The 18,024-nt window shown below is 40.7% G+C and overlaps 1 pseudogene; it reads right to left on the bottom strand.

Annotated features, from left to right (window-relative positions):
* Positions 1–880: 880 nt before the first annotated feature.
* Positions 881–18,024, bottom strand: part of LOC103608365 — a 24,853-nt pseudogene continuing 7,709 nt past the window's right edge.

Raw genomic sequence — 18,024 nt, 5'->3', positions numbered from 1 at the left:
CTGGGAATATACCCAGAGGAATGGAAATCATCAAGTCGAAGGTATACCTGTTCCCCAATGTTCATCGCAGCACTCTTTACAATAGCCAAGAGTTGGAACCAGCCCAAATGTCCATCAACAGATGAGTGGATATGGAAAACGTGGTACATCTACACAATGGAATACTACTCAGCTATAAAACAGAATGAAATACTGCCATTTGCAACGACATGGATGAACCTAGAGAGAATTATATTAAGTGAAACGAGTCAGGCACAGAGAGAGAAATGTCACATGTTCTCACTTATTTGTGGGAGCTAAAAATAAGTAAAAAAAAAAAAGACACAAATAAACTGGGTGGGGGAGGGAAGAAGACACAACAATTACAATTCCTTGAAGTTGATACGACAAGTGAACAGAAAGGACATTGTTGGGAGGGAGGGGGGAGAGGGAGGAGGGAGGGAGGTTTCGGTGATGGGCCTCAATAATCAACCACATTGTATATTGAGAAAATAAAATTACATTCAGAAGAAAAAATAAAATAAAATAAAAATAAAGTAACACTCATAAATGTGATGAAAGCTGTTAAATATGCTCTTTTCAAGACGTATAATGCCAGAGTCCCTAAGACTGTGTATATATACATAGGTGTATGTATGAGTATAAATACATATATTTAAAACTAAAATGAACACAATAATAAAAGATGACACGGTTGAGGATATGTTAAGGAGTTTTGGGGAAGGAAGAGGAAACCACAGATTCTAACTACAAATCATTCCCTGCGCCGCTCTGCCCCTGCTCTTGTGACTGAACCTTGAACTTGGTGGGTCCTGACCGCCTCCTGATGGTCCAGTGCGTCCCTGTAGGGAGGTTCGCGTCTGGACTCACGTTGACTTCCTCACACTGTGTCTCTCACACAGTAATACACGGCCGTGTCCTCCGTCTTCAGGCTGCTGATCTGTAGATACACTGTGCTGACAGAGGTGTCCATGGAGAAGACAAATCATCCTGTGAATCCCTCAGGGTATGTTGGCTTTCCAGTGTCTGTGTTAATCCAGCCCATCCACTGAAGGCACTTCCCTGCTTCCTGTCGCACCCAGGTCATGGGATAGCTGGTAAAGGTGTATCCAGAAGCCTTGCAGGAGACCTTCACAGACTCTCCATGCTTCTTCACCTCAGCCCCAGACTGCACCAGCTGGACCTGGGAGCGGACAACTGTGGAGAAGACACAGGGAAGATGGGGACCCTGCAGTGGCCTCAGCAACCTCCTCAGCCCCGGAGGCCAGGGGCTCCTTACCTGAGGCAGCTGCCAGCAGAAAGAGGAGCCTCCAGCCCCACTCTATGCTAAGTGGAACTCGGACTCGTTAGATCTGTGTGACCAGTAGGGCCATGCCCTTGATGAATGTGTTGAGGGGCAATCTGAGCTTTCTTCTCTGTGGGGCCCAGTGATTTGCATATGTGTCCAGCTCCTTAACACCACCTGGTCCAGATCAGGTATGAATAACCTGATGCACTAGAGGACCCCTGCACCTGTGAAACTGAGCTGCCCTCTCATGTTTGGTGCCTGGAGTCCTACTTGCGAATAGTTAGTGACCCTTCCCCAATGGATCTGACCCTGGGAATTGCCTGGGTACAGAACAACCCATTCCTGGACCCCAACTAGTGACTGTTATCCTTCCTGTGACCTCACATTAAAATGGGATAAAAGCTTCTTCTAAAGGTCTAATGCTGCATGTTCCCAGAGTGTCACTGCTTTGCCTGGGACCAGGCTCAGTGACTTCGCCCCGGACCATCACATATAGAGTCTCACACACTCCACTTCTCTGATCTTTGAATTCATCTTTCCAAGTCCATTGCCTCATAAATGGACATTATTTCTGACACTTTAAGATGCCATCTTGATGTTTCCAACAGTTTTATTATTTTTTCTCATTAAATTGAGTAAAATTGAGATGAAGATTACATATTAATAACCACAAATATGTAGTTTTCTTATTTCTTCTCTCATATAAAGTGAAAATAAATGAACAAGTCCAGATTAATTCTTCTGCATATGGATGTCCAGTTTTCCCAGCACCATTTATTGAAGAGGCAATCTTTTCCCCAGTGTTCGTTCTTGTGGTCTTTGTCAAACATCAGTTGGCTGTAAGTGTGTGGGTTGATTCCCAGGTGTTCTATTCTGTTCCAGTGGTTCGAGTGTATGTTTTTATGCCAGTACAATGCTGTTTTGTTTATAATAGCTTTGAAGCTGGGTTGTGTTATGCATCTGCCATTATTAATTAATTATTTTTTTGCTCGGGATTTCTTTGGCTATTGGGACCTTTTGTTACTCTATATGAACATTAGGATTGCTTTTCCTATTTCTGTGAAGAACATCATTGGTATTTTGGGGCAGCCCGGTGGCACACTGCTACAGTGCGCCACTTGGGAGTGCGGCGGTGCTCCCGCCGAGGGTTCGGATCCCATGTACAGAACGGCCACTCACTGGCTGAGCGAGGTGGGGGCGCAACACCGAGGGTTGCGATCCCGTTGCCAGTCCCGGTCTGGTACGGGCGTGACACTGAGGGTTGCGATCCATTGCCGGTCACGAAAAAAGACAAAAAGGGGGAAAAAAAAAAAAGAACATCACTGGTATTTTGATGTTGATTGCATTGGATCTGCAGACTGCTTTGAGTAGTGTGGACATATTCACAATGTTAATTCTTCCTACCAAGAGCATGGCGTGTCTTTCCACCCTTTTGTGTCTTTAATTTCTATCAGTAGTGTTTTGTAGTTCTTACTGTAGGATCTTTCACCTTCTGGTGATATTGATTCCCAGATTTGTGTGTGTGTGTGACTACTGTAAATGAGCTTATTTTCTTGACATCATTTTTGCTCGGTTTTTATTGGAGTATAACAATGCTACTTATATTGGGATGTTGATTTTGTATCCTGAAACATTACTGAAATTGTTAATCTCTTCTAAGAGTTTTTTAGAGTTTTTAGTTTTCTAGACATAATAAGATAAAATTATTTTTAAAAACATAAAAGGAACACTTCAGGAAATAGGGGCAAAGACTTTATGAACAAGACCCCCAAATCACAAGCAACAGAAGAAAAAAAAATGGGACTATATCAAATTAAAATTCTTCTGCACAGCAAATGAAACAATCAACAGAGTGGAAAGACAACCTATGGAATGGGAGAAGATAATTGCAAACTGTACATCTGAGGACGGACTAATATCCAGTATATATAAGGAAGTGAGACAATTTCACAATAAAAAATTAAATGATCCAAGTATTGGGCAAAGGAACCAAATAAAGATTTTTCTTTTCCTTTTTCTATTTCTTGTGGGGGGGAGTAACAGTAAAATATTTTTATTGTAGTTTGAATTTTTTCTTGGCTTTTCTACAACTTTATTTCTTTCTTCAGAAAAGAACAAGAACACTGCAGCTCCATGACCTCCCCAAAGTTTGTTTGTTCTTCACTCTATATAGAGTGGGCCAAGTTCGCTTCCTGGGAAAGTCTCTTCTCTAGTTATTTTCACATATTTTAACTTCAATGCCGAAGTCCAGCTTCACCGAGGGGTGAGTACCTGAAAAGGGCTGCAGAGGGTTGGCGAAAATAACAAACACAGACAGAGACCTCAATGCATCAATATGCACGTCCTCTCTCTGCGCGCTGTCAGCGTGTTGCAGCTGGAGCCCAGTAGAGCATGAGACAATGCATTTTATTTGGATTTTTCTCTGCAGGGGTGTTTTGGGTACTATTTTTCTTATATCAGCAAGCTTAAATCAATAGTCCAAAAAGCAGGGAGGAAACTTTTTCAGCAGTCAACCAGTCCTTTCCTTTTCTCAGCATGTCTCAGGTGATCAACTCGTGCTTCTTTTTCCTGGAATCAGGTTATCAGATTGAAACCATCCCTTCATTGCCTTGAAGTTATCTTGTGACCTTTTTCTGTTAGCAAGCTGTGGTTAATATCCACCCTATTAACAGGGTGGCAGCTATTTTGGTTACAAAGTTTTAGATAACCTATATCTATTCTTAAATGTAAATGCAACTTTGTTAAAAGGAAAAATGTTAACATTTAAATTCTAATGGGGGTCTAATGATTTTATGTTCTAATGAAATGAACCTACTGTTCATATGGAAAAAGAACAGTGGATATTTGAGCTGCATTATCATGCACATTTTAATTGAGCAGCATTATCATGCACATTTTAATGTTATGCATTGGCTGTGGCCCTGTAATCTTGATCTAAATGTCAAAGTGTCATTGTGCATAGCACCATCCCTCACAAAACCAGTTGCACTCTCTTATTTTTCTAAGATCTAATTTTGCAGGTTTAATAATTTTACAGCATATATTTTTATCCCAACATCTGATTTTTAATGATTTATTTAAAACTGGACACCCCCAAGTGAAAGGAATTCTATGGTTTCATTCCCATATACTTAATTTATCCCAATCATGTAATTTCCCATTAATACCAACCATTCTCTTGCCACTAATATAATCTCCAGTAAATGATATTTGCCAACTTATATCATATTTTGGACGTCCCCTACGGGGATACCAAATTTTTCCTTTCCCCAGTTTGTATCCCATATATCCATTTACCAAGATGGCCAGGAGAGTATGGAAATTTCCTTTTTGAAATAACTTCGCCTGTTTAGGCTGCAGCTCATATTTAGTCATGAGCGGTGCTTTGGGAACATATGTTGGGGTGGTCAATTTATCATAAGGGGATAATTTTAAATTGTCCAATTTACTCGGATCCTCTGTGGGAATGTTTACTTCAATGACCGTAAAATCATTTGTGTTATTTTTATAATCTTTTGGGAATTCAGAGAACTGTCATGCTAATGAAAATACTGAAAGAGAAAGCAAAAGCAGTACCATGAAGCCGAGGCAGCAGCCCTTATGGTTGTAGCAAGTGCTCGTAGCTGTGGCCTTGCCAACAGCTCTCCATCCGGCAGCCTTGCCAACACAGAGAGGGCAGCCCAAGCTGATTCCTTTAGGATCCTGCCATGGCGTGGACCACACCACTTTAATTTTTATGCATATTCATGTGGTACAAAAATGACCATCACAACTTGTACACAATAAATGATGGTCTGATCATTACTACCAGCATGTCCATTACCACAAATTGTGATTACTCCCCATGTCCCCCATTCACTTAATCACCTACGTCCATCCTTCTGCCATCTCCATTTTCCCACTGCATTTTGTATCCCTTGGTGTCTTCTCTTCCTCTGCAAGTCCAATGAACAATTATGGTCTGTCTTTCCTACATTTTTCTCTCTTAGTTCCCACTTATGGGTGAGGATATGAATTATTTTTTATCCCTATGTGCTTGGCTTATTTCACCCAACATAAGTTTCTCCAGGCTCATCCATATTGATGCAAATGAGAGAATTTCACTCTTTTTTATGGCAGAGTAGTATTCCATTGTGTATATATACCACATTTTCCTTATCTAATCAAATAGATATTTTTCAAAGAAAGACATACAAATGGCCAACAAGTACAAGGTAAAATGCTCAACACCACTAGTCATCAGGGAAATGCAGATTAAAACAATACTGAGATATCACCTCACTCTAGTTGGACTGACTATAATCAAACATATAGAGAATGACAAATGTTGATGAAGGTGTGGAGAGAAGGGAAACCTCCTGCACTATTGCAGGGACTATAAATTAGTACAACCACTATGGAAACAGTATGGAAATTTCTCAATCAAAACCAGAGAGAACTACCATATGTTCCAGCAGTCCTACTTCTTGGTATTTACACAAAGGGATGGAAATCATCATCATGTCAAAGGGATATCTGCACTCTCATGTTCGTCACAGCTCTGCTTATATTAGCCATGATGTGGAACTGACATAAATTTCCATCAATGGAGGACTGAATCAAGAAAACGTGGTATATATTACATGATAGAATACTACACTGCCATAAAACAAAATGAAATTCTCCCATTTGCAACAACATGGATGAGCTTTGAGGAACTTATGTTGAGTGAAATAAGCAAAGCACAGAGGGATAACTAGTGTATGTGCTCACTGATAAGTGGGATCTAAGACAGAAAGAAGGAAGGGAAGAAAGACCACACTGGTATATTGGATGTACAGAGGGAAAGAACAGACCTAGGGAGACAAGGTAGGGTGGGGGAAAGGGGGAGGGAGGGAGGTTGGGGGAAATTGAGTGGGGGACATGGGTTATAATTGCAATTTATGATAATGGGCATGATGCCAGTATGGATCTGGCTACCATATCATGGCATGAGTGGTGACAATCAGCTTTGTGCTCAATGAATATTTATAACCAATAAATACAGAAAAAGTAATAATTTATTGCTTTTTTTCACTATTAGACAACATAGATATACAAATATCAGTAACTTTGAATTTGATAGATTAACAACTCTTTTCCAGATTCTTAGAAGTGGTAAATTGGCAATCACCCAAGTAATCATTTTGTTTCAAAAACAATTAATTTTACTTTCTTCTAAAGTTAAAAGCCTAAAAATAAAACCTTATGGCCCTATCTTCAGAATTTGATATTTTCAAACCAGTTGCTGTGACTCAGCAGATTGACCATATGACTTTTCTTGACTCCCATGATCCAGTAATTTCAATTTCTGAACACACCTGTGCCTGGGGAAGACCTTCCAATGGTCACACCATGCAAAGTCCACCTGTGTCCACCAATGCATAGAAAGCAGCTAAAATCTTCCTGCTGGTCACTGTTGTTCAGGAATATCCCTGACCTCCTACTCCAAGCCCCTATTTCATAGATATTTTTCCACTCTATGTCACTCACCTGCTGTGGAATGTGTTTGTATGCATGGGCCTCAGATTCCAATTTAACACTTAGTACATTATAGTATATTTGATAGTATCCTTTTTTTGACCCATTAAAAAGTTGAGTTTACAAGGCTAATCACCAACATGTGCTAAAGGAGAAATAAGTGCATCCAGAGACAGGTTTATCCAGGGACAACTGAGAGCTACTCACCTGGACCCAAAGCCCCTGAAACCATTAGCTTATAAACGTACTCAAATACTATTATTAATGAATTGCTGGAGAAATAGAGTGGAAAATACTAGAGTTAAAAACTCATTGTGGAGTAGATTTAGAGAGGTGCCCACATGGTATCTACATGATATTTTGAATGAGACAATGAAAGTAGATAAATCAAATATATGAGGTAAAGTAAATAAAACGCTTTTTCTTCAGTTATGAGATGAGGAATGCTACTTTTTTTTTCCTGATTTTGGTTTCTGTAAGGAGCTTATACATCACCACTGTATCCATGAAACAGGAAGAGGCTGAATTAACTAAAAGTAACAACTCTTTTTATATTTCTCAGAGAAGTGAAGTCACTGATAAACTGAAGATGTAGTCAGGGGACAGCTTTTTATTAATAATCTTAAAATATGTATGACTTTTTTCCTGGATAATGCTTTTTTATAAGTATTTGTTTGTGATATTGTCTTTCTTTTCTGAAACAAAATTTAAGCCACAGATTAAAAAAGGGGGAAATTACCTGAATAGACATTTCTCAAAAAAGACAAGCAGATGGTCAAAAGGTGTATAAAGTAAATGCTCAACATCACTAATCATCAAAGCACAACATTATATCTTCCCACCCCAGTTAAAATGGTTGTTATCAGGAAGATGAAAAACTGGTGAATGCTGCTGAGGATGCAGAGAAAGGGGAGCTGTTGTACACTGTTTATGAGAATGTAAACTAGTGCAGACATTATAAAAACTTTATGGAGATTCCTCAGTAAATATGGTAAACTAAAATTAGAACAACCATAAGACCCAGCAATAACAGAGGAAAGGAAACCAGCACACCAAGCAGACTTCAGCACCCTCATGTTAACTGCAGCATTATTCACAATATCCAAGACATGGAATCAACTGAGTTGTCCATCAACAAGAGGAAGGGATACAGAAAAGATTGTATATACACAAACAGACACTACTCAGCCAGGAAAATAATATCCTGTTATTTGCAGCAACATGGATGAGCTTGGAAGTTATTCCATTAAGTAAAATATGTCAGGCATGAAAAGATAAATGCTCCATGTTCTTACTCATACATTGAAGCAAAAAGTATAAGGAGCACACAACAGGCCCAGTTTCAGGAGTTTTCTTCCCAGGAACAGAGGGTGCAGCCTACACGTGAGGACAGGCATTTCCAGGATGCTGTCTCTGGCTCAAAGCAGGAGGACTCGGAGGAAACACCCACACTCAGCTTCACTAGGAAAATAGAAAGAAGCAGAATGGATATGCAAAACCCCAAACTTAGCTACATCTAAAGAAGCTGTCTTCTACTTTACTTGTCAGAACATGAAGAGAATGAGGCACTTCCTAATCTCCATGGGGCTGTTAAAATGGAGGCAACATTATTGACAAAAAAAAAAAAAAAAAAAATGTGTACCAGGCATTTAAAATGTCTGGATAAATCAATGGATGAGACCTTTCCCAACATGAGTCCAGTCTGACAACAATGAGAGTCAGGGAACTTGAAGACAGAGAGGAATGTGTCCCAGTCAAGAAGACAAAAATAATCTCCAGAAAGAAACTCAAGGAAAGTGGAAGTATGTGATCAACCTGAGAGGGAATTACAAGTAATGGACAGAAACAGTGTCACTGAAGTCAGGGCACTCATGAAAGCACAAAAGAAGAATTTCAACAGAGAGATAAAAGTATAAAAAAGTAACAACCATAAGTGATGAAGTTGAAGAATACAATGACTAAACTGAAAGAAATTCAACACAAGGTTTCAGAAATAGTCTAGATTCAGCAAAAGAGAGAATCAGTGAACTGGAAAGAAGGTCACTGAAAATTGTTTGACCTGAAAATCAAAATAATAGTATTAAAGTAAAAAATAAGAGCAAAGACAGCAGAAGGGCCTTATGGCACATCATGAAGGACAATGGCATGCACATTATGAGCATGTTAAAAGAAGAAGAGAAAAAAAATGTTGAAAGAAAAATATTTTAAAAAAATAATTGCCCCAAACTTTTCAAGCCTGGGGAAGAAAATAAAAATTCTGATACAGAAAGCCTGAGGTAAACCAAATGAGATGACTCAGTAGGGAAAACCTCCCAGACACATCATAATTTAATTGTCAAATGGAAAAAAAAAATCGAACAGTTTTGAAATCTGCAAAGGAAAAGCAAATGCTTATGTGAAGAGAACCCTATTTGAAGTCAGTGAATTCTTCAAAAGAAACCATACAGGCAAAAAGGAGCATGAAATGAAATGTTCAAAATTCTGATAGAAAAAATAAAGTGACAAGCAAGTAAATCACACCCTGTAATCTTGTGTTTAAAAATAAAGGGGTGATGAGAAAATTTATCAACACTAGAACTTCTCTACAACAGATACTAAAGGGAGTGTGGGAGGCCAATGAGAGAGGACGGTAATAATTTAAAAAATAATATGAAGGGCCGAGCCCATGGCGCATTTAGGAGAGTGCGGCGCCGGGAGCGCAGTGCTCCCACCGCGGGTTCGGATCCTGTATAGGGATGACTACTGCGCTCACAGCGCTCACTGGCTGAGCACGGTGCGGCCAGTCTCAAAAAGGACAAAAAAAATAATAAATTAAAAAATAATATTAAAATATAAAACTAAATGGTGAAAGCACAGATATTGTGACATCCAAAACACTCTAATTTGGTAATTGTGGTAAGTAATTCTGTTAAATATTTCACATAAAGTTTAAAAAGCAAAACTATTACAAACAACTAAAGCTACAATACTTTACTGAGAGAAACTGTATTAGTCCATTTTTGTGTTGTTATAACAGAAATACCTGAGACTGGGTAATTCATAAGGAAAAGAGGTTCATTTGGCTCATGATTCTGGGACAGCAGCATCTGGCACGGGCCTCAGGCTGCTTGTACTCATTGTGGAAAGTGGCAGGGAGCCGGTGGGTACAAGCAGATCACATGGTGAGTGAGTGAGAGAGAGAGAGAGAGAGAGAGAGAGAGAGAGGTCGTTTAAGCAACGAGCTATCTGCACTCCCTGTTTATTTTACTGTTATTTACATTAGTGATATGGAAATATCCTACATGATGTCTGCAGATAAATTAATAAATAAATGAAATATATATGTGTGTGTATATGTAATGCAAAGTTATTTGACCTTTAACAAAAAGTAAATACTGCCATTTGTGACAACATAGATGAGCCTGGATATTAAGTTAAGTGTAATAGTTCAGACTATGAAAGAAAAGTATTGCGTGATCTCACTTACACGTGAAAGCTTCAACAGTCAGACTCATCACGGTGTTTATCAGAGTCTGGTGGAAAAGGATAGAAAGGTATGCTGGCCGAAGTGTAAATATTTTAGTTACAAAGAAGTTTTTGAGATGTAATGGACAACCAGGTCACCACAGCTAACAACGTGGTGCTGTAGGCCAGCACATGTGTATTGCTTTCCTTAAATACCATATGAAAAAAAATGTTTTTCAGCTGGTGTTTTCAGAACATTCACATGTATTAGTAATACTAGTCCTGGAGTTAGATTAAAAACTAGAAGTTCTCTATTTGTTGAAAATTTTCTTTTCTCCATTTCTTTTCTCATTTTATACCACCTCTTGTTCTACCTTAGCAATTTTAATATTGCATTCATATTCCATGCTGATTTATTATTTATATTTCTTTAATAATTATTTTATTGATTTTGTAAAGTTTACAATATGCATTTTAAAAATCTGATTCTACCTCAGATAAGATCCTACCCCTTCATGTGCTTTGTAAAGACCTTAAAACATCATATTATATATTATACTATAGTATTATATTTTATATCTTATATTATAGTTTTGACTGCTCCCTTCTTTCCCTGGCCCTTGTTTTTTTCATTTATTCTCTATTCCATATTTATAAACATGTGAGATGTGGTTACTATCGCTTTAAACTCCACATGATATTTTAGAGCAGTTACAAATATAAAAATATTGTAACCCGTGTTTATATTTCAATTTAAATTTTCTTCATTTAATTTTATAAAGTGACATTTTGCTATGTGCCTTTTACCCTAAAAATGTGTTGCATCATTTGTAGAAGGTGAATGTGCTGGCAGTAAATTCCCTCTGGATCTTTTTCTCTGACACGATTTCTGTCGTTGTTGCAGCTGCTCTTAAAATTTAAGTACAGCATTCTATCAATTTTTCTGCTTGCCTGATTTAACATCTTCCTGTAACTAGTTTTCCGTGTGTTTGTAAGGAAAGCATCCTCTGCTCTCCATAGTCTGCCTTTAAGATTCGCTCTTCAGTTTTGGCTTTTATTGAGTATGTCAATATAGCACAGAAAGTCTGTTACAAAGAAACGTATAAATGCTTTGGCTGAGAAGGAGTGATAGAGAGGTAGGAATTACTCACAAAATGTCAGAAACTCCTGAAAACACATATGCATAAGCTCTGTTTGTACAATTCCTCTGGTACATGCTAGAAGACTGACAAACTGCACTCATTACGAGAGGATTCGACCACCGTCCCTGAGCATGCCCAGCTGTCTGCGAGGTGGATCAGAGAAACAGGTCTTCATACAGCTGTGAGGAGCACTGGGAAATGTACTGGAGCTCACACTGACCAAATGTGTGTTCTCAGACACAACAGGCAGCCCATGTATGATTCTGACTTTAGTTTTCCACCTGTAGAATGGAAGTAACATTAATAATAAAAGAGCAACCCCAGAAGAATATTAGCTTACTTCTCCGCAGAAACGTTTCAATGCAGAAGAAAGTAGGACGATGTATTTAAATTGTTAGAAACATTCTTTCTATGGCTGAGGAGTATCCCATTGCGTGTATATATATATATATACAACCTTTTCCTAACCTGAGCACCCATTGATGGGCACTTAGGTGGTTCCATATCTTGGCCATTGTGAATAGAGCTGTGAGAAACATGGGAGCGCAGGTGTTCCTTCGACATGACGATTTCCATTCCTTGGGGAATATACACAAATTGCCGTCTGCAGCAACATGGATGGGCTTGGAGTTATCTATGTTAAGAAATCCAGGCAAAGAAAGAGAAATATCACAAGTCCTCATTCATAAGGGGAGCTAAAAAAATAAACAGAGAAACAAAGAAACAAACAAAAATCAACAAAAGAAAAAAAGAAATAAACAACCACAATAATATATTGGACTTTCAGAAGGAGAGAACAGAATTTTGGCTACTAGAGGTGGGAAAGGGGGAGGGGCAAGCAAGTAATAATTATGTATTGCAATGGCGAATATGCTAATGATGCTGATTTAATGATCATACATTTTATACAAATAAATTAATAAATACAAAAAAAAACAAAACCCACTACAGCTGCCAACCAAGAAACTACACCTAGAAATTTTTGTCTTCAAAAAAGGAGAGATACAGACTTTTCCAGACAAGAAGAAACGGGAAGCGTTTGCAACCACTAGATCTGCCTGAAAGAAATGCTGAAGGGTCTCGACAGGTCCAGAAGAATAAAGCAGCTGCATCTGCTCGTTCTGGAATCTCTCATAAGGTAATTTTATGCAAATTTGATTCTTACTCTCGTGATTTTTTTCTCTCGTGTCCTATGTCCTTTTCCCTTCTCGTTCTGTTCATTAAAGTGATTCATAGTTACCTGAGAACGTTGGAGCTATTGGAAGACATTCTTAACCTCCAGCACATACAATGAGCTTTCTCTAAGCACATCCATCTCTGTTTCCTTTTCATTCCAATCCATGTATGAAGTTCGTGTTCTCACCTGAGGCCAGCCCATCCTTTCATGTCTTTGAGCCTTCAGAAAATCTCCCACAACAGAAACATGTTAAGAGAACTTACCCCACAGCCTGCCTCATGTCTCCCATGTGTGTGGTGACCTTCCCTTCAGCTGTCACCCAAGCTGTAGTGCTTCCCAGCCACAAGTGCCTTCCAGTGCCACCCACTCCAACAGCTCAATGCATATCGTGGATCCTAAATATCTCCAAGACACCATCATGTTGTCTGCCCTTTGTGCTATAACTCGGTGGTGGACTATTTTATAGACTCACTCGAGCCACACCCAAGTCTTCGCACGTGCATTTCATGCACTTCATAGACAGGCTCTTCCATATCGTGGTGCACCTTATGCATTATGTCCTGAGCAGGTGGAGACGGCACTGAACTCACATGACAGTGATACCTACAGACAGTAGAGCATGCAGATATTGGTGTTGGGGCACTGATAATAAAAAGGTCAACAAATTAATGTAAAGGGAGACCAAAACATAAAATGGAGTGGAATCTCCTCAGGATCTAAGACTGGGGAAAGAGCATACATAAGACTTCAAAACACAGGCGACACAACCCAAAATAAACAGATGGGACTACATCATAGTAAAAAGCTTCTGCACAGAAAAGAAAATAATTAACAGACTGAAAAGACAGCCTTAAGAAAGTGAAAATTATTTACTCTATGTATAAGTATACATATATATGTATATGTATATCTTCAACAAGGATTAATATCCAGAATATATAAGAACTCAGACAACTTAATAGTAAAAAAAATCAGAGAAATGCAAATCAAAACCACACTGAGATATCACCTCACCCCAGTTAGACAGGCTATTATCAAAAAGACACAGAATAACAAACGCTGGTGAGGATGCAGAGAAATGGAAACACCTCTCTTTAGGTGGGATGGTAAATTAGTTTGGCTATTGTGGAAAAAGTATGGCCATGTATTGAACAACTACTGGGGGACTACCACAGGATCCATCGATCCCTTTTGGGCCCATTTTTAGGATTGAACATTGTCTGTGAGCCCCATGGTGCCTATGGGTGGAGGATGAAGATGGCACCTGCGGGAAGTAGGGGAGGCATAACCCAAGATAGCTCCAAAATGTTTTTATCGGTCCTCCAGTGTTTTTGCACTCATGAACCCTGCGTGATCGCTATGCTCGACATGTTAGTTCAAAATGCATGTCCACGTGATCCTTTAATTGATTGGGTAGTTCATGGAAAGTCCCTACTTGCTTGCTTATATAAATTGCAGTGTAACGGCAATAAAGTGGAACTGCCCTGACAGAACCCCTGCCGCATCTGAGTGTCTCTTTCATGGGGCTGGGTTGGCGGGCAGCAGGCTCACTTTTCCCTGAGATCCCTCCATCCCAACACCAAGGGTAATCCTGTCGGCTTCTCCTTCTTGGTCTATGGGAGGACCCCAGGCACGCCCCACAGAAGCAGGTGCCCAAAGTGGGGCCCACCACCTAAGAAGAACTGACCCACCATGAGGCCTTGAGAGAGAGGCGATGAGCAGCCATGAGCCTCAGTGAAGAGTTTTGCTCTGGAGAAATGACATTTCAATGTTAAGGACCTTTTCAAGGTGAGTCTCCTTATTCCCAACAGGTGAATAGGGTAAGTCATTTTCACTCTTTTCTTATTCCTCCCACTCTTCTTTCCCTCTATTCTTTCCCTCTCTGTTCTGTGACTTTCAGTGAACAAGCAGATGGGTGTGGGACAATTGACACATCATGGCCAGGGTGACTCTCTGGTAGACCTTGAAGGTCTCATATCAGTTGGCTCCAGTAGTGGAAGCCCAACTGGGTGACAATCCTCCTTGCCTTCTCCCAGCTGAGGGACCGGCCATCCCCTTTTCCCAAAATACTGGCCATCGCCAGTCCTATCAGGTTTTTTCTGCTGATAACCCTCAGCTGCTTTCTCTGTCAGTTGCTATACATCTAAACACCATGGGAAATACCAAGGGCAAAATGGATGAATTGGCCCTTAAGGCACTAAAATATTTGTTAAAAAGTAGAGGACTTGAGATTTCTGACAGTATGGCTGCCAAGACCTGGGAAAATGCACTAGCCCTGCCTCCCTGTATTGTCTCGGCCAACCTGTTTTCTTGGGACACATGGGACTGCGTACAAACCCTTGCCCAGCAGCTTGAGGTTCACTGTGGGGAGGACCCACCCTTAGGGTTTGACCTTATTATTTCAGCCCTTAAGTTTTGCTTCTCAGAAAGCCACAAAAGTGATAGCCATACCCCTACCTCCCCAGATTTAGACGAGCAATGGGAAAAGTTTGAAAGTGAGTGTATTAAGGGCAGCTTAACCGTCTCTTCACAGGGTCACGCCCAGGATACCTTTCAGCCAACACATAGTTCTGGGATGCACCAGAGGAATGTGGGGGGGTCACAAGAGGACTGGGACTTTCTGCAACATAAGCCCCCAGGGGACAGCCTTTTCCCTCCCCTCCCTCCTCTCACTAAAGACTTTCAGGAGGGGGCCACAAAAAATAAACAAATAACAGCCAGTTGACAACATAAATTTCAACTAAATGATCCCTGGGAGGCTCCCCCGCCCTTTCACCACCAGCCTCAAGCTTTCCCGTTAACATTAACTATAAACAGCATGAGCCAATGGGGAATCCCTGGGAAACACCACCACACTTTCCTTACCAGCCCCAGGCTTTTCCTGTCAATGTCAACCCTGGGGGGAACAGGCCAGCACCCTGGAACCAGTGGGAGGCTACAGACCTAAAAGAGCTAAAAAAGGCTGTGGCCGAAGATGGTCCAAATTCCCCATGGGCGGAAACCATCCTCCAGGGATTAGCACACCAACCCTGCACCACCCAGCATTGGAAAATGCTGTGTAGGGCAGTACTCTCAAGAACCCAGTATATTAAATTTTGCGCCTTTTTAAAAGAAGAATGTCATGCTCAGGCAGAGAGGAATCAGGCCGCTAACCCACTTATCCCAATAACCTTTGGGATGCTCTCTGGAACGGCAGACCAATACAGCACAGGAATTCAGCAAGCCGCTATCCCCACTCTGTATCAAGACCAGGTTAGGGCCATCTGCTGAGCGGCTTGGAAAAAGCTTGCGGAGGGCCCTACAGAGCCCCCCGTATCAGGCATCACCCAGAGAAACAATGAGGACCTCCATTCCTTTGTGGATAGGGTAGAAAAAAGCATACAAAGAAATTCCCCCCAGGGCCCCTAAGAGACCAGTTTGTGAAAATGCTGGTATGGGAGGGAATGACATCAGATCACAAATTGGCCTGCACGGATCAAAAGGACCACTCCATAGAAAGGTGGATTATCACCTCTAGGGATGTGGGGACCCAAGGCCATCAGGCCTGCACCATGGTTGCTGCCCTCCAAGCCCAAACTGATGCCCTCACCGAGGCAATGACTAAGGCCTTTAATACCATGACCTCCCCTGGAAACAGCATCTCTGGTAATAAAACAGGCCATTGCTTTGGCTGTGTGGAACAGGGAAACTTTAAAAATAGCTGTCCCCCAATTAATTCAAAACCAAAAGGCCGAAAACCTCCCACCACCCCATACCCAAGATGCAAAAAGGGCTACCACTGGAAGGCAGATTGTAAATCTGAATTTGATAAGGACTGCAATCTTTTAAATTAGAAAAGGGGCAGCCCCTAGCCCCGTCATCCCAACGGGGATCCTATTTTCCACTGCAACAAGTTAGAAACCCTCTAAGTCAACCTAAACCCAGATGCAACTCACACCGACCCCCCACAGAGCTAACAGGAGTTAACAAAGCCCAAAAACCTGCAAGGGCTAAATGGATGGTGCCTATTGTGCCTGGGTTAAGACTCAAAATAGATATGATGATAGGGGGAAAATATTTCCGATGCCTAATTGACACTGGAGCTGACTGCATGGTCCTTAGAGAGGAGGAAGTTCCTAATAGCTGGGGGATGGTCCCAAGACCACAAATAATGGGGGTCAGAGGGAATACTCTGTCCAAAGAAACTGATGGCTGTCTCCCCTGGAAAGACGCTGATGCCACAAGAGGAGAAGTCAAACCTCTTATAACCACTGGACTTAAGGCAATCCTCCTAGGCTAAGACATTCTGGGATAAGCAGATGCCTATATCACTACTGATTATACAGAATTTTATGGTGACAGTTTAGATGAGGAAGAGTACCAGCAGCAGTTCAACCTCCCTTCTTGCCCAAATTATAGAGGGACACCAAATTCCAAAACCTGAGGGAGGGAAAGCCACTTACAAGATGGAAGGTGTACCCCAATCCTAAATGCCACTGCCCCCCAGGTCCCTCCCATGCATTGGAAACTGGGACCCCCAATTTGGCTGGAGCAGTGGCCTCTCCCAGCTAATAAGTTGCAAGCACTTGAGGAACTTATCACAGCACAATTAAAATTAAAACATATTTGCCCATCCACTAACCCCTGGAATACCCCTATTTTTGTCATTAAAATGTCTTCTGGAAAATGGAGATGGTTATAGGATCTTAGAAAAATTAATGAAAGAATGTGGCTACAGGGAATCCCACTAAGGGGACTGCCTTGGGTACCGGCCACCCCTACTAATTTATGCCTCATGGTTATAGATATTAAGGACTGCTTATTTTCCATTCCTTTTAACCCACCGGATTATGAAAAATTTGCCTTTTTGGTCCCCTCAACTACTTTTAAGGGGCCAGATAAACGTTTTGAGTGATGGTTTTGCCTCAAGGTATAGCCAATAGTCCGTCGTCTTGCCAAAGCTATGTTTATGAATTACTTCAACCTATCAAAAGGCTCCCACATGTTGAAATGTACGTTTACATGGATGATATTATCTTAGGAGCCCTAAATACTTTCCAATTGGCCGAGGCATATAAAGTCCTGCAAATGTGACTTACTAAGAATAAAGTCCTGCAAATGTGACTTAGAAAGGGTAACTTGCATGTTGCAGCTGATAAAATCCAAGTTGTTCTGCTTTTTAAAATTTTAGAGTCCTGCAAATGTGACTTATAAAGGATAACTTGCATGTTGCAGCTGATAAAATCCAAGTTGTTCTGCCTTTTAAAATTTTAGCTACCCAGTTAACCTTGCAAGGCATTAGTCCTTTAAAACCTCAACTTTGTATCCCAGATTCCTGTTCTTTGATTGATTTACAACGCCTTTTAGGTGAAATTAATTGGCTATGGCCCTGGATTCTCATCTCAATGGGCCAGCTGTTACCTCTTTTTAACCTATTAAGGGACAGCCTGCCTCATGATAAAATCTCGCTTTCAGTTGCACATAAACAGCTCTTA

Source organism: Galeopterus variegatus, unplaced genomic scaffold, assembly GCF_000696425.1.
Source record: "Galeopterus variegatus unplaced genomic scaffold, G_variegatus-3.0.2 Scaffold8343, whole genome shotgun sequence".
NCBI lineage: Eukaryota > Metazoa > Chordata > Mammalia > Dermoptera > Cynocephalidae > Galeopterus > Galeopterus variegatus.
Note: the sequence above shows the minus strand (reverse complement) of the source record. Positions and strands in the feature narration are given on the sequence as shown.